This window comes from Microtus pennsylvanicus, chromosome 8 (assembly GCF_037038515.1).
Source record: "Microtus pennsylvanicus isolate mMicPen1 chromosome 8, mMicPen1.hap1, whole genome shotgun sequence".
Classification (NCBI taxonomy): Eukaryota; Metazoa; Chordata; class Mammalia; order Rodentia; family Cricetidae; genus Microtus; species Microtus pennsylvanicus.
Window position 1 is genome coordinate 105,453,458 of NC_134586.1, and position 27,248 is coordinate 105,480,705.

Below are 27,248 nucleotides of genomic sequence, written 5' to 3' on the forward strand. Positions count from 1 at the left end.
GAGAAATCCTGTCTTGTAAAACCAAAACAAACAACAAAACAAAAAACAAAAAAAAAAACTTTTCTGAGGCCGGGCGGTGGTGGTGCACGCCTTTAATCCCAGCACTTGTGAGGCAGAAGCAGGCAGATCTCTGTGAGTTCGAGGCCAAAATGGTCAACAAGAGCTAGTTCCAGGACAGGCTCCAAAGCTACAGAAACCCTGTCTCTAAAAACAACAACAAAAAAAATCTTTTCTCGTCGATCTTCCCTGTGATGATCCCCATTAATCTGCAAGGTTTTTTGCCTTGGGTCTTCGTGATGGCTTTCTCCGAAAAGTCTTCTCTCTTAGTTTTCTGGTTGCTCTGAAGGCTCCTGTCTGTGCGGTCTTCTTTTCTTGATCTTAGCTTTTCAGTTTGCGGGGTGCACTGCCTCCTTCCTCCGTCCCTGGAGTCCCTTGATTGCCTTCGAAGGTTCCCCCAGTCCGGGGAGCCCGCCTCTCGCCTGCATCTCTCAGCTACGGCTGCTGCGGTGTTCTCTGCAACTGGGAGGGCCAGCGGGACGCGCACGCCGGGCGCGGCGGCGACGCGGGGCCGCGCGCGCAGCGTGCGCGGTGACGTCACTGCGCTGGCGGCGGCGGCAGGGCTGTTTGTTCTGCTCTTCCCGCAGCCGAGGGAACCGAAGCAGTGGCGGCGGCTGCGGCGGCGGCGGCGGCTGCCGGCGGTGTCCGCAGGCGAGCGTGGCCTGTGAGTGCGGCGGCGCAAAGGGCGCGGCGGACGGGCCCCGGCTTTGCGCAGGTGGCCCGGACAGCGGGAGGCGGCGGCGTGCGGCCTAGCGTCTCAGGTGAGGACCGGTGTCCTTCGCGGTCGCGAGGCGGGCTCGCCGGGCCCCACGGCGCGGCCCGCGTAACCTGCATTGCGTAATGGAGCCGGTGCGCCACCACCTACGCCATCGGCGCGGCGCGGGGGCTGGGAGGCCGGAGCTTCGTGGGCCCGGAGACTGCTTGCGGTCTGCTGGGGCCGCCCGCGCCGTTGGGGCGGCGGCGGCGGGGCGAGCTCGCGGGCTTTCGCAGTGGAGCGGCTGTGGCCGCCGCTGTCCCCCGGGGCACGGGCGGCATTGGAGATCGGGACCGGGGGCGCGGGCGCGCTGGGCGGCGGGACGGGCGGCCGGGGGCGGGTGGGGGGCGGGCCAAGCGCCCGGCACTTCCTGCCGCCGCCATTTTGTCAAGTGAGGAGGAGGAGGAGGAAGCGGCTGCCGCGGAATCCGCGGTGCGCGCCCGGCCCGGGTAAGTCCGGGCTCGGAATGCCGGCCGCGGGTACTCCTAGTCCCCTTTCTGCAGTTCCCCATCGGGACTGGTCGGGGCTGCGCGCTGCGTCCCGGCGCTCTGACCTTCCGCCACCTGGGTCCTCCTGCCCGCGCTGGGATAGTGAGTTCCCGCTTCCATAATCTCACCTTTCGGCTGTTCCTGGAGCTCTACCTAGAAAGAGGTAGAAGATCCTGTCCAGAGGGAGAGGACTGCCACCTCCTGCCTGCCCCAGACGGGACCCAGGGAACAGGAGGGGTGACGAAGGACTAGTGGTTCCCTCGACCCACCCACTCCCAGTCTGGAAGCCCCCTCTTTGGGCGCTTTGTTTTGCCAGGTTCTGTGTGCTCTGGCGTCACTTGCAGTGATCTTTTTTATTTGCGAGTGTGTGTGTCGGTTTAGGGTGGGGATGTGGGGGAGTTGTGATTCAGCAAAATAAAATGACCCCCCTCCACACACAAACACGGAAATAGCACAACTTGAAGGAGATACCCCCACGACCGGGCCTTCGTTGGGGATGGGAAATCCCAGGTTAGTGTAGTGGACAGTGTGAATACTTGTGCTCAGGCCGGTGGATGAGTCATGTGCTTCTGCTAAGTGGCTGACCTCTCTTTTAGTCAAGACAGGAATTTTTTTTTAAAGTGTTTTTAGCCTGCTTATTTACTTGTTTATGCTTTGTTCAACCTGGTTAGATTATCTTCTCTCGCATTCTATGTGTCTTGGATGTCAGTGATGTCTTGCAGCAAGCCTGTAGAAAATTGGAATATCTTTGCTTACCATCGACGGCCCTGGTCACAAAAATCCGATACGCTGTGTACTAAGCCAATGTGCTCTTTAGTGCTGTAATGAATGGTTGGAAAATTTTTATGAATGGAGATGTCAACTTTTAATAAACTATAGTGCCTGTAATTGGTAGACCTTGGAAGTTGTAAAGAAAGTCAGGTACAAAAAATTTGAAGGTTTTGTGAATGTTTTCAATTTCAAGAAGACTTTGGATGGCACGGTATTTTATGGCCTTTACAATAATTGTTTATTTGGTTTTTCGAGACAGGCTTTTCTCTGGGTACCTTGGGTACCATGGAACTTGCTCTGTAGACCAGGTCGGCCTGGAACTCAGAGACGTACGCCTGCCTTTGCTTCCTGAGTGCTGGGATTGAGGGTGTGAGTCGTGCTGACACTGTTGTTTTAAGGCCTTTCCAATAATTAAAAGAACAAGCTTTTCATTTAAATTTGGATGGGGATGATCTTTCCACGGAGGGCATTTATAGATAACCAACTCCTTCCTACCCAGAAGATAAAGCCAGGAAGGTTGGAGAAGATAAAACTGTCAAATATTTTAAGTTGATCAAATCAAGAAGAAAAGTGCCTAATCTACTACAAAATACAAGCACCACATATTTGGGGAGATGGTAGAGTTAGGTCTCAGGCTGGAGTCAGTCTCTTAAAATGGTGTGGTAGTTGGTTTTAACTGGAAAAAACCCACCCCCTTTTATCTTGCGAGTATTCTCCTAATGCAAATTTGCTAAAGATAAGGGATTTTGCCTACTGATAAAAGTTGGGAGACAAAAGTGGCTCGGATAGTTTGGGTGTTCTGAAAGTGTGTATCTAGTTTGGAGGGCTGCAGGGGTGAAAATAGCTAAGAATTTCTGGAGAACCTTAGACCACTTAGTAACAGTTCCACTAAATTATTGGATTTTTTTTTATTTTTTATTTTTGGTTTTCTGAGACAGGGTTTCTCTGTGGCTTTGGAGCCTGTCCTGGAACTCCCTTGGTAGACTAGGCTGGTCTCGAACTCACAGAGATCCGCCAGTCTCTGCCTCCCAAGTGCTGGGATTACAGGCGTGCGCCACCACCGCCCTGCATTATTGGATTTTTTTAAAAAGGAATTTAGACTTTGTTTTCAAGAGATAGTCCTTTTGAGCCAGTTTCTGTGATCTTTGCCCTAAATCACACTTTCACTATTTGGAAATAGGGAATGATGTTGTATATTCAGGCTGTTAAATGACTTGAGAATTAGAAAATTTTGAAGATTGGAAGTTACGTTAATTTTTGTGCACCGCACGCATTCTTCCCTTAGCGGCCAGAAAAGGGCCTCAGATCTCCCAGACTTAGAGGTGCAGATGTTCGTGAGCAGCGGTGAGAGTGCTGAGACCAGAACCTGAGTCCTCAGCAAGTACAGATGATCCATCTTGCCAGTCTCTGGATGTTAATATATTTTGAGACAAGGTTTCACTCTAGCCTAGGCTGTTGTTAAACTCTACAGTCCTCCTGTCTCAGCTTCCCAAGGGCTGTGAGCCACAACATCCTGCTTGGGATTGTTTTCAAAGAAAAGTCATTTTGGGCACTTTGCTTCTGACAGCCCACTGTCATCTGTGTGGTATAAAGTATTTTGATGTCTAGAGTCTGCAGAGCTGGCTCAGCTGCTCTTGTGTAGGACCCACAGTGGTCAGTTTACAATGTCCTATAACTTCAGCTCTTCAGAATTGACACTGTCTTATGACTTCCTGGAGCCCAGCATGCACTGCACATCCCTTCATCCCTCACCAAAAGTTTGAAAAATGTGGGATTGATGACATTGGTTGGAAAGAAGATGGGCAGAGTGTTACAGTAATCTCAGCACTAAGCAGAGAGGCAGGAGACTCCCCAGTTATAAGATAGCCTGGGCCACACACTCATTCTGATAACAAGAAAGAATATTTGTTATTGAAAATTGCTAATGGAAGCCGGGCGGTGGTGGCGCACGCCTTTAATCCCAGCACTCGGGAGGCAGAGGCAGGCGGATCTCTGTGAGTTCGAGACCAGCCTGGTCTACAAGAGCTAGTTCCAGGACAGGCTCCAAAACCACAGAGAAACCCTGTCTCGAAAAAAACCAAAAAAAAAAAAATTGCTAATGGAGCCAGGTGTGGTTGCACACGCCTTTAATCCTAGCATTCCAGAGGCAGAGGCAGGCGGGTCTTATGAATTTGAGGTCAGCCTGCCACACAGGGAAAGTTGCTGGACTACCAGGGCTACTTGGAGAGACCCTGAATTGAAAAACCAAACAAACAAACAAAAAACCCTGTTAATAGTAGTATTGTTAAGTCTTTGTGATTTTTTTTTTTATTCTAGTAAGAAAATACTGGACATTTGCAAAGTGAGAGTTCTGAGACAACTCTTGCTGCTATTTCATTTAATACATGTAGCATGCACATGTAACATTTTCCTTTAAGTTACTTTTTTTCTTTCATCAGAATTAAATTCCACCAGAGGCTTTTGACTTTGCTTTTTCTTATTCATTTGTCTCTTTGCCTAAAAGAACATCTTAATAATTGGATAGGAATTTGCCGTACATAATACTAAATGCAAGTTCATTAAAAAAAATACTACGACTTATAAGGAGTGTGAGTTTTAACTAAGGTAACATTGAAGCCCCTAGTAATTTTGGTAAATTTACTGAGTTTGAGCAGTGTGGTACACAATTACTTAATGTGCACTACTGTGTGTTCTGAGTTTTCTACTTAGCAGCTTTCAGTGTGCCTGGTTGGAATTGATCTGTCAGTTCAACCTGGCACGGAGAAAGTTTTTTAAAAGGGAGATAAATTGTGGAGAAAGTTTTTTATTTTTATTTATTTATTTATTTTTTTTTTTGATTTTCGAGACAGGGTTTCTCTGTAGTTTTTGGTGCCTGTCCTGGAACTAGCTCTTGTAGACCAGGCTGGCCTCGAATCCCCCTGCCTCTGCCTCCCTAGTGCTGGGATTAAAGGTGTGCACCACCACCACCAGGAGAGAAAGTTTTTTAAAAGGGAGATAAATTACATAAGAAATGTAGCATTTCTTAACTTTCATGTCAGTAAAACATTTGTTACTTTTTGTTTGTTTGCTTGCTTTTTCCAGGCAGCGATTCTCCGTAGCTTTGGGGCCTGTCCTGGAACTAGCTCTTAGACCAGTCTGGCCTCAAATTCTGCCTCTCCAGTGCTGGGATTAAAGGCATGCATCACCATCGCCTGGCTAGTTACTTTTTTTAAAAAGTTGATGGTTTTATCATTGATTCTTGTATAAATATCAATCTCTGTCATTCCTTAACTCTTACTATGTACAAGAGAAAAAAGATATTTTTTACAGTGTTTTTTTTTTTTTGGTATCTCAAGTGTTACCAGTTTTGTGCAATCTGAGGTTAACACTGTTGTATAATTTTTATCAAACTTCTTGTTTGTTTGCTCTTTGTTTTACATTTTTAAGAACACCTTTGAGGTGCATAATTCACACAACAAAATTTACCTAATTTCAGCATGGTCACAGACTTGTGCATCCATCGCTATAATTAATTATAGGACATTTCTATGTCCTCACAAAGGACCCATCTTTTTGGTAGCAAGTTACTTTCCATCCTCCCATAATCCCTGGAAACTATAATCTACTCTGCACATTTGCTCCTTCCAGATACTTCTTTAACCTTTGGTGCCTGACTTTCATTAAGTATGTTTTTAAATGTTTCATTTAACATGGATCAGCACTTTATTTTCTTTAATGAGAAAATAATACTCTATTTAGGTGTATCACATTTTATTTACTCAATTTTAATGGATAAAATGGGCTTGAGTATAAACTACTTTTTGTTTGTTTGGTTGGTTTTTTTAAGATAGGGTTTCTTTGTAGCTTTGGAGTAGTCCTGGAACTCCCTCTTGTAGACCAGGCTGGCCGCGAACTCACAGAGACCTGCCTGTCCCTGCCACCCAAGTGCTTGAATTAAAGGCATTTGTCACCACCGCCCAGCTGTAAAACACTTCTTTTATACAAGGTCAGACAGGAGTGGTGGCTCAGGCAGGTGGGTAGAGACTTGGTAACCCCCCTGGGATGCGTTGTAAAGCCCTGTTTGTTTGTTTGTTTGTTTGTTTTGGATTTTTGAGACAGGATTTCTCAGTAGCTTTGGAGCCTGTCCTGGAATTAGCTCTTTTTTTTTTTTTTTTTTGGTTTTTTCGAGACAGGGTTTCTCTGTGGTTTTGGAGCCTGTCCTGGAACTAGCTCTTGTAGACCAGGCTGGTCTCAAACTCACAGAGATTTGCCTGCTTCTGACTCCTGAGTGCTGGGATTAAAGGTATTTGCCACCAGTGCCCAGCTGTAAAGCCCTGTTTATAAGAAAAAAAGTTGTGCGTAAGTATTTATGTGGACATGCATTAATTTTTGTGGGCTATATAGATGTATGTAATTTGATAGGTCAGATGATAATTATAGTTAACATTTTGAAGATGTACAGAAACTGTTGGTTTGTTTTGTTTTTGATTTCTAGCAGAGGGATTAGTTTGAGTCTGGGTCTCAGCCAAGGAAGACCTTGAATTTAGGGTCCTTCTGCCTCCACTTGAGTGCTGGAATTAACAGCTGTGCTTCACCATCCTCCATTTATGTAGTGCCGGGGAATCATACACTGAATTTTGCAAGTTAGGCAAGCACCTTACTAGTTGACCCGTTCCCCCCAGCCCTGCAGAGATGAACAGCATTGCTTTGTAATGCTTATATCATAGGGTCAAAAGAAAAGCCTAGCAAAATGCATTTAGATGAATGGAGATATGGTAGCCTGAGAATGTAGGTGCTTACAGAAAAGTTTGATACAAGTATGTAGGAGAAAGTCTGGAACAGGTAGCCAGAGTTTATACTTAGTTCTCACTGTCCTGAAATTCACTGTTTAGACCAGGCTGGCCTCAAGTCACAAACATCTACCTTTTTTCTATTTTTGCTTCTGTGTGCTGGGATTAAAGGCGAGTACCAACATGCCCAGCCTTAAAATTTTGAATTGTGTATTTCTTTTGGGTTTATGCATGTCTGCCTTAAGTATGTGTAGTGGTCAGTAACTTTTGTAGGAATCGATTCTCTCTTCTACTGTGTAGTTCTTGGGGATTGAACTCAGGTCCTCAGACTTTGCTGCGAACACCTTTACTTGTTGAGGCATCTCACAGGCCTTATACCTCTTTTTTTTTTTTTTTTTAAAGAAGGGTTTCTGTTTCTCTGTGTAGCCCTGACTGTCCTGGAACTCTGTAGACCAGGCAGCCCCTTGAACTCCGAGATTCACCTGCCTTGGGCTCCCAATGCTGGGAATAAGGCATGCGCCACCATGGCATGCTTCTCTCTCTCTCTCTCTCTCTCTCTCTCTCTCTCTCTCTCTCTCTCTCTCTCTCTCTCTCTCTCTCTCTCTCTCAAAGGCTTATTTTCTGTGTTTGAATGTTTTACCTGCATATATGTGTGTTAGCTGCAGGCCTGGTGCTCTTGGAGTCAGAAGAGGTAATGGGATTCTATGGACCTGGAGTTAAGGATAGCTGTATGGATCTGGGTACCAAACCTAGGTCCTTTAAGATCGATCAGAAATGCTCTTAATCGCTGAACCATCTCTCTAGTCCCTTATTTTTATTTTTTAAAGCCACCTTCTTTTTCTTCCACACTAAACAACCGGCCACCTTAATACAACTATCCACATATCCCAGGATAAATTTCAGAATGATTCTGAATAAGTTGATGAAACAATGTCCAGTGTCACGTTTAGAACTGAACAGATACTTATCTCTTCCTAATTTCCACATAGGCAGGGGAAGATGGAACCTGGGGCCTCTCAAAAGCTAGGCAAGAGCTTACTATTGGGCTATGTGTGCCGCAGTCTTGACTTATACGGTTCTTGTCCCTTGATGTCTCACTGTGTAGATCTGGCTGGCTTCTTAACAGAGATCTAAGCTATGCGTCACAACACCACATCATTTTTATTTTATCTGGACAATTGTAGGTGTTTGTGGTCATTTAAAGAGTTTGTAAAGTTTAAAATGGTTTTTGAAGTTAAAAAGCTATCTTTTAATCCTATCATTCTTTTAGTTTTTCCCCCTATACTTTTGTAACAAAATTGGGTTAGACCTTCAAGATCATTGCATAAGCTAGGCAGGCACTCTACTACCTAGTTATCTTCCTAACTCTGTTGTTTATTACTGTGACAGTATATGAGTGTTAGTGCAAGTGTGGAAGTCAGAGGACAACTTTTTAGACTTGGTTCTCCATTCTCTTTATGTAGGTCCTGACTGTCTCTTGTCAAACATCAAAAGCTCTTTGAACTGCTGAGCAGTCTCACTTGCCCTGGTTGGGGTTCTGTTTTTTGAGATAAATGCCCTCTGTAACCCTGGCTGGTCTTGAAATAAGTCAGCCGGCATTTGCCTTCCAATTATTGGGATTACAGATGTTCATCAGCAAAGCCTACCTAATTTCTTTTGTTTTACCAAATTACTACACGGGTAAGCCTTCCTAAAAGTACTTAAACTATCATTTAATTCTAACATAATTTCTAGTTTTGGATGTGGTTTTCAGATTTTCATCTCTAGGAACAAGACCACTATATCAAAAGGTGTGTATTTTTGAAATTTTTCAGTTACATGCGTTTCCATTTCTTTTGTAAGAGTTTAGCAATGTCTTGTTTATATAAATGAGGTTCTTAACATAAGTGACTTGTGAAATATAAAATATCTTTTCTTAGGTGTATTCTCAGGGCTTCTGAGAGAAAAATGTTCCTGAGCACTTGCTCTTTGACCTTTCTCCCCCAAATCCAGTTTCCTGGTCCTGCCATCAGAGCCCCTATTAATCTGATTGTTGTGTGTGTGTGTGTTTGTGTGTGTGTGTGTGTGTGTGTGTGTGTGTTGAGACTGGTTTCTCCAGCTTTGGAGCCTGTCCTGGAACTTCCTTCTTAGGCCAGGTTGGCCTTGAAATATGCCTGCCTCTGCCTTGTGAGTGCTGGGATTAAAGGCTTGTGCTACCACCTCCAGACCTTATCTGGTTGTTTTAAGGAAGGTGGCTCCAGAGACCCAAGCAGGCTTTCAGTTGCAACTCAGTTTTACTATTGTGCTCATAAGACTGTACTTGGCATCTTGAATCTAGTCCTGCTGCCTGACTTTCAGTCTCTCATTTGTCCCTGCCTGTCCTTGCCTTTTTTGCATTAAAATAAATTTCTTGCATGACACTCATTTTAATCTTGTCACCAGTCCAGAGCTCTCTTAAGGTATTTACAATCACCAGGCGGCGGTGGCACAAGCCTTTAATCCCAGCACTCCAGGCGGAGCTCTGTGAGTTCGAGGCCAGTCTGGTCTAAAGAGCTAGTTCCAGGGAAGGCTCTAAATCTACAAAGAAACCCTGTTTCGAACAACGAAAACAAGGAAAAAGAAGGTATTTACAATCTGCTTGTATTACGTAGGATAAAGAGAAAGGTGGGAAGAAGGTACCAGGCATTGAGTATATCCACAGGTAGGAATAACTTAACTCTGATGCTGATAAAGCAGGGCTTGGTTTTCTGGGCAAGTCATCTGATCATACCACTAATCCACCAGGTGCCTTCCAAGGGTGCCTTGTCTCCTTCTAAGCCAATTTCAGTGAAGACTAATGTAGACGATTGATAATAAAGGTGGGAATTGCCCATCTTACCTGATGAGATACTAAGAGCAGGATAATGGGATTAGTTGAAATATACTAGTTATGAAGGTATCTGCTTTGATGTTTGCTGCAATTTGGAAAAATGATCTAGCAGGAGCAGGCCTGATGATGATGTAATTTTATGAAAGAGCAAAAAGATGCTGGTGGAGTGGAGACAGACACATCTCTGCATACCCTTACTGCTTCCATTGGCTCCGTTTTGAATTGTATTGATGTTCAGGTTTGATGATGGTCTCCAGCAAGGGATTGGTAGGATGAAACTAACAATTGAATGGCTGAGCTGTTATAGTTCCTGAATGTTAGGTTGGGTTCTTGCGATTGGATTTTAGGTCTTGACCACGAGAACCAATTTCTGAGGGAATATCTTTTTGTTAGTTTGTGTGAAATTCAAAGATGTATTTTACTTGTTTTGAGGCAGGGTTTCTCTGTGTATTCCTGGCTGTTCTGGAACCCACTCTATAGACCAGGCTTGTCTCAAACCCACAGACATCTGCCTGCCTTTGCCTCCCAAGTGCTGAGACTAAAAAGTGCTGGGATCAGAGGCGTGAGCCGCAACCGCCCAGCTCTTTTACAAATAGGTTGGATAATTTAAACATTAACTCCAAATTAAGAGAAATTGCTGGACATCTTTCATCTCAGCACTGAGGTGGCAGAGGCAGGCAGACAGATCTCTTGAGTTTAAGGCCATCCTGCTATGAAGGCTAACCAAGGCTACATTGTGATGCCCTATCTCCAAAACAAAATCAAACGAAGGAGAAATTGAGTAAATTTCACATCTCCTGAATGCTGGGATTGATGGTGTACTATCGTGCTTACTGACCCTTTTTCCCTCTAGAGAAAATCCTGTTAGATCTTCCATTGTGGGGTGTCTCTAGAGCTCAGCAGCAAGCAATGGTCTTGGGTATCATTGTATACCAGAAAGATAGCTGTGGAAGTCACTGTCAACGGTACAGACTGAAGTTTGTAAAATGGAGTCTGTATTCTAAGCTTTGAGAACAGGGTGGCACTGTATGTGTGACTGAGGGCATATCTTGGGTAGGGAAAGTGCAAGCCAGTAGCAGCATTTGTTTTGTTGAAAGGACTGAGAATATTTGTCTCTCTCTTTTATTATGTATAGTGTTCTGTCTGCATGTATGCTGCAGGCCAGCAGAGGGCACCCAGGTCTCATTGCAAATGGTTGTGAATCACCACACCATGTGGTTGCTGGGAATTGAACTCAGGACCTTTGGAGGAGCAGGCAATGCTCTTAATTGCTGAGGCATCTTTACCCCCCCCCCCTTTTTTTTAAGATTTATTATGTATACAGCATTCTGCGTGTCTGTATGCCAGAAGAGGGCTCCAGATCTCATTATAGGTACCTAGGAGGCACCATGTGGTTGCTGGGAATTGAACTCAGTGACCTCTGGAAGAATAGCTAGTGCTCTTAACCTCTGAGCCATCTCCAGCCCCCCAGATCTTTTCTACTTTGCAGCGGCAGCTCTTCTTTTTGGTTTCTATTCAAGGCCAAAATTGCTTATTTGTTTCTAGCTGCTGTTGCATCAAGAGACTTGGGCGGACACATTGTGGAAACAGTGCCAGGGGAGAGGTATTGTTGGACTTTGTATTATGCAATTTCCAGAAATACTAATTAGTAATTCCTGTGTCCTTGAGTGTAGTTAATATCCCCAGTTGTCAGGTAATAAGGCACATGTGACTACAGGTGGTTTGGTTTGACCTTTGAGGCTGTGTAAAAATAAAAAGGAAGAGGACTAGTTAGTTAAAGGGGGACTTAAATTTGAAGACTTTACACCTGAAATAGCTGGCATTCACTTTGAAGAAGCATGTATTTTATGGGAGCTGATCATTATTGTAGAGTTGAAATGAGAAACACATGTATAGAACCTGCTGGTGTGGGTGGGCAGTGGTCATAATGGACAGCTACCCTTGGACTACTGTAATTTTCCAGGACTCAGTTTCTTGTATATAAAATGATATAAAAGGTTTAGGTTCTAGAGTCTCGAGTTTGAGGGAAATATTGTTGCTGTTCTGTTCGTTTGTTTGTTTGAGATATGATCTCTGTACCCTAGGTTGGCATCTAATTCAGCGATCCTTCCTTAATAGCCTTCTGAGTATAGGGATTACAGGTGTTGAGTCACCTCACCAATAGTAATTCTTTATCTTTTTTTTCAAACAATGTGTCATAAAACTTGCATTAAAGATGTGACAGGATATCACACTTTTAAGGCTAGTTTGTAAACCCTTTGCTTGATTTTATGTATTGAAATGTTTTTTTTTTCCTTTGTTTTTTGAGACAGGGTTATACACAGTTGTGAGCTACCATGTGGATGTTGAGAATTGAACCTGGTTCCTCTGGGAGAACAACCAGTGCTCTTTTTTGTTGTTGTTCTTGTTATTTTTCTTTTTTCTTTCTTTTTTTTTTTTTTTTGGTTTTTTTCGAGACAGGGTTTCTCTGTGGTTTTGGAGCCAGTCTTAGAACTTGCTCTGTAGATCAGGCTGCTGTCGAACTCACAGAGATCCGCCTGCCTCTGTCTCCCGAGTGGTAGGATTAGATTAAAGGTGTGCGCCACCACCAACTGGCCAGCCAATGCTCTTAATCGCTTAGCTGTCTCTCCAGCCCTCTCCTCATGACTTTAATTTTATTTATGATATGTGTGGGTGCTTCCAAGTATGTATATACACCATGTATGTCTGGTAGTCTCTGGAATTCAGAAGAGGGCATTGTATCTGTGAAACTAGAGTTGCAGACAGTTGTGAGTTACCCTGTGTGTGCTAAGAATCCTACCTGGTTCTCTTAACTGCTGAGCCATTTCCCCAGCCCACATCTTTTGTTAAGGTAGCTTTTCTTAAGGAAATGTTAGGTCTTTGAGGGTTCAAGTAGCAAATCATCAAACTTGAGTTGGGCATCAGAGGTAGAACACCCATGTCAGATCATGCTGCTGTTAATACAGGTTTCTCAGTGTGGCAAAAAATAACTTAGGAAATAGAAGGATGAAAGGTTTACACTATGAAGGAATTGTCAGGAAGTCTTGGTTTAGAAGTCAGATAGGTTAAGTTTCAGTAGGCTTACATGAATGACACTCCTGGAAGATGTTTTAGAATTGTCTTCCAAGTTTAGAGAAGCAACCGTTAAGAGTTTCATGATTGGCTAAACTGTTTCTGTATTCAGCGTTTTGTAAAATCTGCTGCTTAGCATTCTTCTAGTATTACAGGGGGTGTATTGAGATTTCCATAATCAAAATAAGCTCAACTATAATAATCATTTTCATATGGTTCTTGCTGTTGAAAGCAGTTGTCAAGATTGACTGAAGGAGGACAAGCAAACAGGAGGCAGACCTTTCCATTGCATCACCTTTTATTACCAATGTTGGCTCCTTAGGCATAGTATCTGCCCTACCCCATCAACCCAGGCATGAGTTCATGAACGAACACCGCATGGGTCTTTAGGCCATGCTCCCCAGGGGAAGTTGAGTGGTCAAGAATTAGACGAGCCGTACTTTTTGCTGGTGCATCAGTTTTTAGGAAAGGTTGGAGAGTCCTCTAGAATTAGAAGATCTCTTTTAAAAAATGCATGCATAGTTTGAATCTTAAAAACAGATTCATATTCAGGAGGAATTTACTGTGTTTTACTTCAGCGATAAATCTATGATGTTAAGATATTTTGTTTTGGAGATTTTCACATATATCCCATTCTTGTAGAGATTCACAGACTTTTGACCTCAGATTGGTCTGGAGTATTCACTAGTGTTTGTCCCTGTAAATATCCATGGAGGGTTTTCTAGAGTCTTCAAGTTACCTCTGTATCCACAATGCTGCCATATTGCTGGAATTCTTTTAGCCTCCCTCACCTTATTACTTGTGCTTTTTTTAATGGGAAGGAGAAATTTCAGAATAGTGTATTATAATCTACAGATGAAGAAAGGTTTTGTTCTTTTTCTTTTTTTCCCTTGAACTCTACCCTGGCTTCTTCTTTTCACATCTCTTATCACTGAGATTTGATGTTTGCCTGGAACCTCTGCTGTAGAAAGCAATCCAGCGGTTCTTAGCCAGGCTGATCATTATTTGGATAGGTAGACTTTGAGTAATGGTCTCTTATGGTAGCTTTTAGTGCCTGCTCTCAGTTATGGGAAAGTTGTTCAGGTATATATGTGAATTTGCAAGCTGAAGTAGATAGTTTATGAGAAAGTAAGTGTACCATTCTTGGCACATCAGGTATGAGAACACATTATACCAAGCTGCATTTGGGACCTCACTCTACTCTCCCTCCCCACTTCACTGCCTGGTGGAAGAAGTAGGAAATACAAAACCATAAACTTAAATAATTCATACTCCTGTAATTGGGGCAGAATTGAGTCAGGATGGAAAAGAACTCATTACTGAGAACAGTGCAGTGTCTATTATAAACTCCTTCACCCCTCTCCAATTTCTCTGAATATACACTAATGACTTTTTCTGCATTAATTTACTTTTGTTAGCTTTTAGTTATTCCCATTTCTTTTTGATCCACCTGCCTCTGCCTCCCAAGTGCTGGGTTAAAGGTGTGCACCACCACCACCTGAATAGTTATTCCCATTTCTTACTTTAATTCCACTCATGTAAAGGCATGCCTTTTATTAACTCAGGCAGTTTTCCTTTTCTATTCTGTAAGAGAAGTAAGATTACTTACAGAAGTTTTACGTTTTATTTGTGTTTTTGAAGTGGGTGCATGGGATTGGATAGGTGGTTTCCATTTCCACCCTCAGCTACCTTCACTTTCCTCAAGTTGCATCCTGTAGTCTAGAGGTCCACTTTTGTTACTCCAGCATGCTTTGTGTTAAATGGGCTGTGGATAGTTTTGAGGGCTATCTTGATTCATCAGGTCTCATTTTGAAAAACCTCACTGAATAAAGCTAACACTTCTATGTGTTGTATCAATGTTGCTAGAGCAGCTTAATGTTATAGATGTTTTAAAGAGAGGCTTCTCTTACTTCTTGAGCACATGTAACAGTGGAAATAGCATCTAGCAATGCCAGTATTGATAAGCTTTGCCTCAGTAGTCTGTGACTTACTCGATGGGCATGAATTGCTTCTTCCTCTTCTCTCCAGTGATTCTTGGATACTGAATATTAGTCCTCAGAAGTTCACTATTAAGCTTTGGGATTGAGTGCTACATTATGCAATTTTCTCTCCCAGAGGTGCTCCCCCCCCCTTAGGTAATTCTGTCTCTTATGAGTAATGCTGTGACTTTTTTTTTTTTTTTTCGAGACAGGGTTTCTCTGGCTTTGGAACCTGTCCCGGAACTATCTCTGTAGACCAGGCTGGTCTCGAACTCACAGAGATCCGCCTGCCTCTCCTGTGACTTTTTGTACATGAAGGATTTCGTTTTTGTAGAAATGTGCTTCCTTTCCTTGGATATATACATGAAAGGATAGAATTATGAATTTCGTAGTGCCCTTGTTTAAGTAGTTTTCAAGGAACTTCCTAATGGGTGTTGAAAGTGTTTGCCTTATGTTACATTCTCCAGGATTCTGTTTGGTTTTTCATTTTTTCTACACCCTTGCCTGTTTATTTTTTTGGGGGGCCAGGTCTCATGTAACCAAGATGGGCTTTGAACTCTTTATGTAACTCAGGCTATTTTCTTTTTTCTTTTTTAAGATTTCTTTATTTATACAGTATCCTGTCTGTAAGCCAGAAGAGGGCACCAGATCTCATTACAGATGGTTGTGAGCCACCATGTGGTTACTGGGAATTGAACTCAGAACCTCTGGAAGAACAGTCAGTACTCTTAACCTCTGAGCCATCTCTCCAGCCCACTCAGGCTATTTTCAAACTCCCTCTCTTATTACTTTGGCCTTCTGGTTGGGATTAGAGATTTGTGTCACTACACTCAGGTAATAGTCGTGATACTGTTTCTCAGATGAGTCTTGTTCAGTTCCTGTAGGGTGACCCTGTATACAGGCCTGAATGCATGATGTGGTCAAGATAGATGTTGAACTTCTTATTTTCTCTGTGCTTTTGCTCATTTTCCTCTATATCTTATGTATTTTACATGTATGTGTGTATTCAATTTGTGTAATCAGAATTTTTTTTAATTTTTTATGATTTAACTTTATTTTATGTGAATTGGTGTGAAGGTGTCAGATCCCTTGGAACTGGATTTTCAGACAGTTGTAAGCTGCCATGTGGTTGCTGGGAATTGAACCCGGGTCCTCTGGAAGAACAGTCAAGAGTTCTTAACCACTGAGCCATCTCTCCAGCCCCAGAATTGTTTTTATTGGTAGTACAGAACAGACACATTAAGAGAGCAGTGTTGTCATGAGCATTTTACATGTAAAATATGTCTAAATTTTTCAGCAAATGCATAGGAATGGAATATCTGGGTCAGCAGGGATGCTAATGTAAAATGACCAAGTATTTTTTTCTTTTCTTTTCTTTTTTTTTTTTTTTGAGACAAGGTTTCTCTGTAGCTTTGGGGCCTGTACTGGAGCTAGCTCTTGTAGACCAGGCTGGCCTCGAACTCACAGAGCTCCGCCTGCCTCTGCCTGTTAAAGGCGTGCGCCACCACTGCCTGGCGACCGAGTATTTTTAAAAAACGACTTATTTTTATTTCATATTTTATTTCAAATGAATTGGTGTTTTGCCTGCATGTATGTCTGTATAAGGGCATCAGAACCCCCCGGAACTGGAGTTACAGACAGTTGTGAGCTGCCATGTGGGTTCTGGGAATTGGACTCTTTGGAAGAGCAGTGCTCTTTACTGCTGAGCCATCTTTCCAGCCCCTGACCAAGTATTTTAAAAACAATTGTAGCAGTTTCCTTGCCAAGTTTTTAAATGTTCATTCACATTTTCACTATAGGTTAATGGAATTAATTTTGCCAGTTTTGGTTATGTAAAACGTCATTGTGATTTTTAATTATAAAGCTATTGGTAGGATATGAGCACTGTTGTCTTTGTGGGTAAAGTTTGGTGTCCCCTCTGCATGTTTTAGAGTATTGTTTGATAGAGGGTCTTATTTTTAATGTATGTGGATTTATTAACTCCTCCTTTGTGCTTTGCAAGAACACTCCTGATACTAGCTATATTCTATGTTGATAAAATTTTCTGTAAAGGGCTAGTTATAAAGGTGCTTTTACCATCAAGCCTGATGACTTGAGTTTGATCCTCAAGACCCACATAGTAGGAGAGAAATGGTTCCCAAATGTTGTTTTGACTTCTACCGTCTGCATTCCCCACCCAAATGATTAAATTTGATAAGAATACTTAAAGTCTTTTTTAAAAAGTTGTACGATTTGCCTTTCCAGTCTGTGCGAGTTTGAGATATAGGTAAAGGGATCATGCAGATTTTTTTTTTTTTTTTTTTTTTTATTTTTCGAGACAGGGTTTCTCTAGCTTTTTGGAGCCTGTCCTGGAACTAGCTCTTGTAGACCAGGCTGGTCTCGAACTCACAGAGATCCGCCTGCCTCTGCCTCCCGAGTGCTGGGATTAAAGGCGTGCACCACCACTGCCCGGCTATCATGCAGATTCTTGACTGACTTTTTTGTTTTAGTTAATGAGCTTGACTGGATCTAAACCCAAGGTCCTATACTCTTTTATTGTTCAATATCCTTATGAAGTTTGAATACCACTGCGAGCCCTATGCCTCGGTGGAGACGGTCAGTAATTGCTTCTTGGTCTGAGTACAGACGGATTTTATTTACTTACTTACTAACTCATTTATTTTTTATTTATTTTGATTTTTCTAGATAGGGTTTCTCTATGTAGCCCTGATTGTAGTCCTGACTGTCTTGGAACTCACTCTGTAGTCCAGGCTGGCCTCATTCACAGATCCTCCTGCCTCTGCCTCCCGAATGCTGGGATTAAAGTGTCTCACTACCACTTGACAAGGTTCATTCTTTAAACATGTGGGTGGTCAGGGAAAGTTGGTACTTAACTGAGAAAATTGCTACTGATGCATTGCTTACCAATTCCAGTTGTGACAACTAGGCTCAGCAAATTTCCTAGTGGGGGTACTATTGGTTCTCAGGTACATGTGCTTAGTCAGTTTTGGTTCATATCATAGCTATGCATTCTAGAAGTGAAAGCACAAGACTTTTCTTCTGGGAAGCTAGGAAGATAAGGTATAAAATACTTACTTGCTTTACAGTCACGAAGACCTGAGAACCCATGTAAAAAATTAGAAAAACATTTCAGATGAGGTGACGTTTACTTGTAATTTCAGTATTGAGATACTGAGATGTAGTGACAAGTGGATCTTCTGGAACTTGACAGCTAGGCAGCTTAGTTCACTTGGCAAGCTTTAGGCTAGTGAAAGAGCCATTCTCAAAAACAACAACAAAAAAAACCAAGCTGGGTGGTTCTAAGGAAAGACATGATGATTGTCCTTTGGCACTGTCTTTCTCACACACCCACCCACCAATAATGGCTTCTGTTTTCTGTATCCCTGTGATCAAACAGGTGGGCTGCAGGGGATCTGGTGACTTTTTTTTTTTTACATTTTTGCCACATGTCTTCTGAATACTTTTTGATGGGATAGAATGGATTGAAATTGTGTGGTAGGTTTAAAGATGTAGGCAGTGAGAGAAGTATTTTTCTGGAGGAAGGTAGGTAGTTACCATGAAAGATCAATGGTTCTTTTAAATTTTATTTGAAGTAATCAGATGTCAGAATGACAATATTCAAAGGTCTTTGAATTTATGCATGGCTTGCTAATGGGATCTTGATTGTGCTGGGTTTTTTTTTTTTTTTTTTTTTTTTTTGGTTTTTCTAGACAGGGTTAGACCCTGGCTGTCCGGACCTCACTCTGTAGACCAGGCTGACCTTAAACTCACAGAGATCCACCTGCCTCTGCCTGGGATTAAAGGCAAGCACCACCACTGCCCAGCTATGCTGGGAGTTTCTGATAAATTTCATTTGTGGGACAGAGTCCTGTTAGTTTGCCCAGGTTGGCCTTAAATTAATCTGCTTCTGAGTAGTGAAACCTATGAGTGGCCACTGTGCCTGGCCTTGCTGTATGTTAGTTAGGGTCTTTATCCTGTGTCTTTTACAATGAAGGCTGTTCTAACAGGAGTGTAATAATTAGCCATCAGATACTTACCCCTTCCTTCACTTTAAAAACTGGAAACATCAGGCAGATGTTGGGACTTGTTGAGTGAGACTGGCCTATCGTGATGGGAAAGCAACTATCTGTTCATACTACAGTTAAAGGGGACAACTAAGGTGTGGGTACAATTTTGATTCTAAGCACTATTGTGACTTGTCTTGGAAATATGAAAATAAGTGTTTATACTAGCTTTTTTCATTCTATTTTAATGACAGTTTATATTTTAATCACAGAGTCCCATAGACATATCATTTTAGCTGCTTTTTCCTCTGAACATGAAGATGTTTTGTAGGGGCTACTTATTAATTTTGACTCTTTAGCATTTCAGCATTTTTCTGTCTAGGATTTTTCATCATCTCTCTGAAGACACAAGTATCTTTACTAGAGATTTAATCAACACTTTAAAATTTGGCAAAGGTCTTTCAGAAAATATTATTATGAAAAAATATGTTTTAGCAATTGTTGCTATGTCAACACAGTTGAGTTTTCCCAAAAGGTTAGCTATATTTTAGGCACTTTGAATTTGCTGTGCATTGGTTTTTCTCTTCCTCTTTTATTTATTTATTCATTCATTCATTTATTATGTATACAATATTCTGTCTGTGTATGTCTGCAGGCCAGAAGAGGGCACCAGACCTCTTTACAGATGGTTGTGAGCCACCATGTGGTTGCTGGGAATTGAACTCAGGACCTTTGGAAAGGCAGGCAATGCTCTTAACCACTGAGCCATCTCTCCAGCCCCCTCTTCCTCTTTTTTAAATACATATTTTTATTGATATTTATTGAGCTCTACATTTTTCTCTGCTCCCCTCCCTGCCTCTCCCCATTCTCTTCCTCTTAACTAGGAATGCTTCCTTTTCTCCGATGAGTATGAACACAGTGATTATATAGTCTGTGGTTTTTCTTTTTTCTTATATTTTTAATACATGGTCTTAATAAAGGGTTGATCTCCAGCTTCTCAGTGTGGATTACATGTCTGCCCTAATTGATCCATCTATCCTTCCCTGCCTGCCTGCACCCCCCCCCCTCCTCCCTTCCTCTGTAGTAAGGAACTGCTTGTTCGTCCCAGCAGCCGAGAACCTAAATAATCACACAGAAACTGTATTAATTAAATCACTGCTTGGCTCATTAGCTCTAGCTTCGTATTGGCTAACTCCCACATGTTAATTTAACCCATCTTTATTAATCTGTGCATCACCATGAGGTCGTGGCCTACCTGCAAAGTTTCATTCAGCACATCTATCTTAATGTTGGATCCATGGCGTCTCCCTTCTTTCTCCCAACATTCAGTCCAGTCTTCCCAGCCTACCTAAGTTCTGCCCTATCAACCAAGGCAGTTTCTTTATTCATTAATGGCAATCACCGCACACAGAGGGTACTCCCACATCATTCTTCCTCCTCCTCCATTTTTAAAATAGGAAACACTTCATGAATTTGCATGTTATCTTTGCACAAGACCATGACAAATCTTCTCTGTATCGTTCCAGTTTTAAAATATGTGCAACTGAAGCAAGCACTTTATTCTCTTAAGATTGTGGTATTGGGGCTGGAAAGATGCTCTTCTAGAGGACCTGGGTTTGATTCCTAGTACCCACATGGCTACTGACCACTCTAAGTCCAGTTCCAAGGGATCTGACAGCCTCTTCTTACCTCTGAGGGTACCAGGCATGCATAAAATAGAGAGGCATGCAGACAAAACACTCAACACACAGGGATACACATTGTCTTGATTTCTGCTTTGCCTTTTCTTTTTTTTTTAAATAGGGGTCTTACTATGTAACCTTGGTTTGCCCAGAGTTCCCTTTGTAGACCAGGATGGCTTTGAATTCATAGGCATCCTCTTGTGTCTATCTTTGCTTTTGCACAAATACTAAAGTCACCAGCACCGTTACTTTACATAGAGACTTCTGTCAGAAATACAAAATTTTCAGCAAGCTGTGTTCTACTTTTGTTTTAGAGAAGTTTCTAGTCTGAGCAAAGTCTAGTTTGGAGGTTTGTTTTTACTGATGTTCTCTCAGTCTCTGTGATTAAACACATGTATCATTTTGTAAAGGTACTTTCAAAATTTATTTATTATATATATACTTTCCAGAAGAGGGCACCAGATCTCATTACATATGGTTGTGAGTCACCACGTGGTTGCTGGGAATTGAACTCAGGACCTCTGGAAAAGCAGCCAGTGCTCTTAACCTCTGAGCCATTTCTCCAGCCCTGTAAAGGTACTTTTTGTAAGTTGTGAACTAGCAGTTAAGTTTCTGAGCCTTTAAAAAATATAAAAAGAATGCTTTGCTTACACGTATGTATGTATTTATGCATGCATGCATATATGTATGTATGTAATATGCCTGGTGCTCTCAGAGATCAGAAGGAGACATTGGATCCTCTGGAATTGTCATCACAGCCTGTTTTGGTTTTTTTTTTTTATTTTTATTTTTGAGACAGGGTTTCTCTAGCTTTTGGTTCCTGTCCTGGAACTAGCTCTTGTAGACCAGGCTGGCCTCTAACTCACGGAGATACGCCAGCCTCTGCTTTGGGATTAAAGGTGTGCGCCACCACCGCCCGGTTATCACATCACAGCCTGTTTTGAGCCACCGTGTTGGTATTGGTAACTGAGCCCTGGTCTTGTAAGAGCAACAAGTGCCTTAACACTGAACCTTCTCTCCATCCCCCGTGTGTGTGCATCTTTTTGTCTATAGGTGATAACTACTGTCCCATATTTGGCTGTGTATTTGTTTTGATTTTGAGATAAAAGACTGACCTCAAACTTACTATATAGTTCAAGTTGACCTTGAACTCCTTCCATCTATCGCTGAAATTTCATCACACCAGGGTATGTGTGTGCTTGTATGTATAGACGAGTGGGGTTTTATTTATTTATTTTGGTTTTTTTGAGACAGGGTTTTTCTGTAGCTTTGGAGCCTACAAGTGGGGTTTTATGTATTCTAGGCAAGTTCTCTTATCTACTGTGCTACATCCATAGCCTTCACACATTCTTTTTAAAGATTAATTTACTTTTGTTTTCTGTGTATGAGGGTTTTGTCTTCATGTCTGTGCATGTACTGTATGCCTGGCTGGTGCCTCTGGAGGCCAGAAGAAGGTATTTGTTGTATTCCCTAGCACTGGAGTACAGTGTGAGCTGTGATGTGAAATGCTGGAAATTGAACTCAGGTCCTCTGGAACAGCCAGCGCTCTTAACCAAACCATCTCAAACTTTTTTTTTCTTTTTTGAGACAGGGTTTCTGTTGGCTATTCTAGTACTTACTATATAGACTGTACTGGCCTTGAATGAACCCTTTGTCTGATTTTGCCTTCCCATTATTGAAATTAAAGGTGTGTGCTGCCACTCCCAGAATCTCCACATTCTTTAGAAAAATTATTTTTAATAACCTAGCAGTAGTGGTGCATGCCTTTAATCCCAGCACTTAGGAGACAGAGGCAGGCAGATCTGAGTTCGAGGCCAGCCTGGTCTACAGAGACAGTTTCAGGACAGCCAGAGTTGTTACACAGAGAAACCCTCTCTACCCCCCACCCCCAGTTGTTTATGTATATGGGTGTTTTGCTTCCTCGTATGTCTGCACCATGATTGTGCAATACATTAGATCATAAGAGGGTTCAGAGCCCCTGGGACTATAGTTACAGACAGTTATGAAGCGCCTGGTGTAGGAATCAAGTATAGGTTCTCTGGAAGAACAGCCGGTTCTCCTAGCCACTATCCAACACATGGGTTTTAAAAATAATCTCCCAAGTCATTCATCAGATCTAGAGGCTCCATTTTGCAAGGGTTTTTAGTAACATATTTAGGTTTTGAGTAATACACTTAGTTTTTAAAAAAGATTTATTTTTTTTAAATTATGTGTCTGTGCGTATGAGTATGTGCACATGAGTGCAGTGTCCTCGAGGGCAGAAGGTGTCAGATTTCCTGGCTTTGCAGTTGGCCATCGTAGTTGTAAGCTATCTGATGATCATGCTGGGAACTGAACTTGGTCCTCTGAAAGAATAACACACACTCTTAAATGCTGAGTCATCTCTAGTATCTTATTCTTTTTCCTATAAACCTTGAAAGGGCTTACTTAGGTGAGTAAGATGCAAAGCAGATGACCACTTACTGTAAGATAGCACTAGAATATCATTTTTTGCTCCCCTAAGTGATGGGTACTGAGTGACCACTCCGGTTTTGCCCAGGGAGGAAGGAACATGAACATTATACCCCATGAGTGACCACTTTGGTTTTGCCCAGGGAGGAAGGAACATGAGTGGATACCCCAAAATCCACTCATGCTGTATAACCAAAAGAACTATGGAACTATATTAGTTTTCCATGTGCCTTTAAACATGGGTTCTTACTTGAGAGTTCTGCCTGAGGCTAGAGCATTGCAAAATAAATTGCAGTTGTGTGAATGAACTCTAGGAGGTGGGAGTAGTAGCTGAACTTGGAAACCCAACATTCTGCCTACATGCCCTTTTATCCAGATCTCGATCTCTCTCTCTCTCTCTCTCTCTCTCTCTCTCTCTCTCTCTCTCCCTCCCTCCCTCCCTCCCTCCCTCCCTCCCTCCCTCCCTCCCTCCCTCCCTCTCTCTCTCTCTCTCTCTCTCTCTCTCTCTTGATAAAAGGATTGGATGACTTGTAGATGGGGCTAGAGAGATTGTTCAATGGTTGAGCCCATGTTCAATTCCTAGAATCCACATGACAGCTTAAAACTACCTATAACCCTTCTGGCTTCCACAGGCACCCACCTGGTAGTAAAGTGATGTACAGACACAGCAAGTCAAACACTCATACACCTAAAATAGAAAAGAACTGGGGGTACTGGAGAGATGGCTCAAAAGTTAAGAGCACTCAATTCTCAGCAATCACTTGGTGGCTCATAACCATCTATAATGAGATCTGGTGCCCTCTTCTGGCACATGTATACATAATAAATAAATCTTTTTTTAAATAAACCTTAAAACAAAAGAACACTTGGCTTGTCTATCTAGACCTCCTTTTCTTACATGTGCATGTGTAGGGCTTAGCCTTTTGTGATTATTTTAAGCTTCAAACACTTTGGGACCTTCCAACCTGCTAGGTTCCTCACTTGATATTGTCACTTCATATCTGATTGGAAAGAAGGGGTTACAGACACAATCACAGTAGCACAGTATAGAAGATATAGTTGGGTGCTTGTAATTTCAAATCTCAGTTTGTTGGTGGTATATAAGAAAACAGCTGTTTTCATTTGTTATCTGTGTCACGTTATCTGTAAACACCTTGCATTTGCAACTTTGCCTTTAGTTCTAGAACATTTTTTGTTGATTTCTTTGGTATCCTCTAGGGAGGTAATCATGACGTCTTGAAAGAAAGATTTAGTTACTCCCAGTCGTACCTTTCTTTTGTTTCCTTTTGTTATTAGGTTAGTTAGAACTTCACAATTTAGAGGACACCCTTGCTTGTTCTAGATCATAAAGGGCAAAGCCTCTAATTCTTCAGTTTACTTGTGAATGTGATACAACAATCTGTCCACTTTCAGAACATTTAGGAAGATCACAAGGAGTGCAGATGCAGGGTTGTGGAAGACAGGGTAAGCTAGTGTAAAGAAATATTAGGTGGAATACCTCAGCAAGAGAGGTAGAGAAACTTAGTTTCCCTGATCCTACCACATAATGGATGCATAACAGAGGTGTTAGGCATGTGGACCACTGACCCTAGACTTAGCGTGGCATCTCTGGACTGCAGTGGAATGTTATACAGCTTTTTTAGCAAGTTGGTTCTCTGAGGTTGACAGATGCTACCAACGTTCATCTTTAACTGTATAATTTGTTTCTTGGACTGTTACCCCCTTGCTTGGAACCTCTAATTGGTAGCAGAATAGGAAAATAATAAACAACAGAGGCAAAAGTATAATGTTGAGTGTTTTTGGAGTTAGAAATGCTAGTTTGTTTACTGAACAGCCTTTCTGGCATGGAGCCTCCTCCTTTCTTGCCTCTCTCTGTCCTTGACTGCTTCACCACTTCACCACTCAGGGACCAGGGTTCCACAGTCCGCCACTGGCTAAGCCTAACGAGGAGTTTGGATGTCACCAAGACCTTGGAGCCCTGGGCTCTGAGGGAATTGGTGATTTTGTTCATTTTGGATTATTCCTGGCATCTAGCCGTCATTTGCGTTCTTCCCTGGGAACCTGGCAGAGGAGTCTCAAAAATTGGCTCAATCTGCCCTTGGAAACACAAGCCTGCTCTAGGTTGTTAGTTTTTTTCTGATATATTGAGAAGACTTCAACAAACAGTAGAAAAAGGGTGGGGATGATTATCACTAGGTTTCCAGGTCAGTACTTTATATCATTCTGCCCCCTTTCCATTCTCATCTTCTAGCTGTCAAGATAGCTGTGTTCCAGTTTTGCTCAGAATCGGTAGTGAAAATGTCCTCCTCTTCTCATTCCCTTGTTTGTGATTGGACCGGACAAAACAATGGCTCTAAGAAAATCTGCATGCCAGGGTATATTTACTGCATTGCATTGGGGTTTTCCAATTTGATTTGATTCTTTCTCCACTGAACTGTATATTCAGGCCTTTATCAGTTACAGCTGCAGTAATGTGTGGAAAGAGAACGTTACACTTACTCATATCCACTTAATGTTTTGTTGAATACAGAAATTTTTAGCTTTGGATTATGAGGAAATGGTTGTCAAGTTAAGTTGTGAAAACTCAGATTTCTGGTGCCTCTAGCATGGCTCTCTTATTTCTTCATTGTTCTCGATTGTGCTTTGGGTCAGAATCATGTCTTGAAGTTTTGAATCACCAGGGAAGGCTTTTTAAAATGTAGCACTTGAGCCAGGCAGTGGTGACTCACACCTTTAATCCCAAGACTTGGGAGACAGAGCCAGGTGCACCTCTGATTTTGAGACCAGCCTGGTCTATAAAGCAAGTTCCAGGACAGACAGGGCTGTTACATAGAGAAACCCTGTGTCAAACCCCCCCCCCAAAAAAAAAAAAGGGAAAGAAAGGCAGGCACGGGGATACAACACTTGGTACTTAATAGGGACCCCTCTATTGAAATATCTGGAGGAGCCTAAGTAAGCATCAAAAAAATGTAAAAGTGTCCTAGATGCTACCGGCTGTGTAGTTATGCACACCATTGCTTCTAGTCTTACCCTGGGTCAATGCTTAGCTATTTAAAAATACTTGATACTAGATTTCTCTTGTTGAGCAGTGACTGTTCAATTAATAAATGGTTGTTTGGTTTGTTATGGCCCAGTTGACTGTTTCAGCTGTACTTAAACTGATAAAATCTGAGAAATTAATTGTTACCACCTTCAGTGTTGAGGCTATTTCTATTGGTCATGAATGGACACTTTTAAAGAAAATTTTTGCTTCTTATATCATTACTACCATGATAGTACTATTCGCAATAGTCATGGACCTTCAAAAGATTTAGACTAGCGTGGACTACATAGCGGGAACCTATTAGCAGACTTAAGCAGTAGAAACAACCTTAACTTAGGAAATATGCAAAATGTAGTTATACCCATACAGTGTAGTATCATTCAGACTTAAAGGAGACTGACATGTTATGATTCTGGTAGATCCTGAACACAGTATACACCAGTGAAAACAGCCAGATGCAAGTAGACAAATAATGTTTTTCTTTTTTTTCTTTTTCCTTTCCTCTTTCTTTTTTGGTTTTTCTCTGAGGCAGGGTTTTTGTGTAGCTTTGGGGCCTGTCTTGGAACTCACGGAGATCCACCTGTCTCTGCCTCCCGCCTCCTGAGTGCTGGGAGCACTGCCCCTGCAAATAATGATGGTTTTCTACTCAGAAGATACTTGTACAATCATATAGACAAAAATAGAACAGTGGTTCCAGGACAGAAGTGAGGAGTGACTGTTTAGTGGGCAGACTTTTATGTTGGATGATGGACAGGTTTTGAGGAAGGATAGGATTGATGATTGTACAATGAGGATTGTAAATGTCCTTAGCACTACTGAGTCTCTCACTTTCTAGCCTCGCCTGGCATTCTACCACAAACTATACATGTAAGAATTGGTGTTCTGAGCCAAGTGGTGGTGGCTCACACCTTCATAACAGATATTTACATCATGATTCATAACAGCAAAATTACAGTTATGAAATAGCAACAAAATAATTTTATGGTTGGAAAGTCACCAATATGAAGAGAAACTGTATTAAAGAGTTCCAGCATCAGAAAGGTTGAGAATCATTGACCTAAACTGTCCTAGACCTTTGTGGTACAGGTTGCCTATAATTCGGAAATTCCTCTTTTCAGTACGCTGTAGTTGAAACTGGTTGATTTTAAAATGGCTGTCAGAATGACTGCCAGACAATTTAACTTCCTTATAATTACATCTGCTGTTAACCAATGGACGTACCCCATGTGTCATGACAGTTGATGAACACTCTGGCCTCTGTTGATACTGATAGCAACTGAATTCCTAGAAAATTTCCAGCTTTTCCCAGAAGCCGTGAAGATTCTTTTCT

The 27,248-nt window shown here is 42.1% G+C and overlaps 1 protein-coding gene and 1 non-coding gene across 10 annotated transcripts in view; one reads left to right on the forward strand and one right to left on the reverse strand.

Moving 5' to 3' along the window:
* The first annotated feature begins 679 nt into the window (after window positions 1–679).
* Brd4 (bromodomain containing 4) overlaps window positions 680–27,248 on the forward strand; it is a 74,975-nt gene continuing 48,406 nt past the window's right edge. For 5 of the 9 annotated variants that reach the window (XM_075984273.1, XM_075984277.1, XM_075984279.1 and 2 more), the window contains exon 1: window positions 680–818. The gene's annotated coding sequence lies outside the window, so the exon portion shown is untranslated. Of the gene's footprint in view, window positions 819–1,149; window positions 1,402–1,443; window positions 1,463–27,248 lie in introns of those variants that run through there. The other 4 variants (XM_075984274.1, XM_075984278.1, XM_075984275.1 and 1 more) reach the window with 3 other exon arrangements.
* On the reverse strand, window positions 20,192–20,298 carry LOC142856651 (U6 spliceosomal RNA). Its single transcript, XR_012911692.1, has one exon. It is a non-coding gene; the product is annotated as a U6 spliceosomal RNA (small nuclear RNA).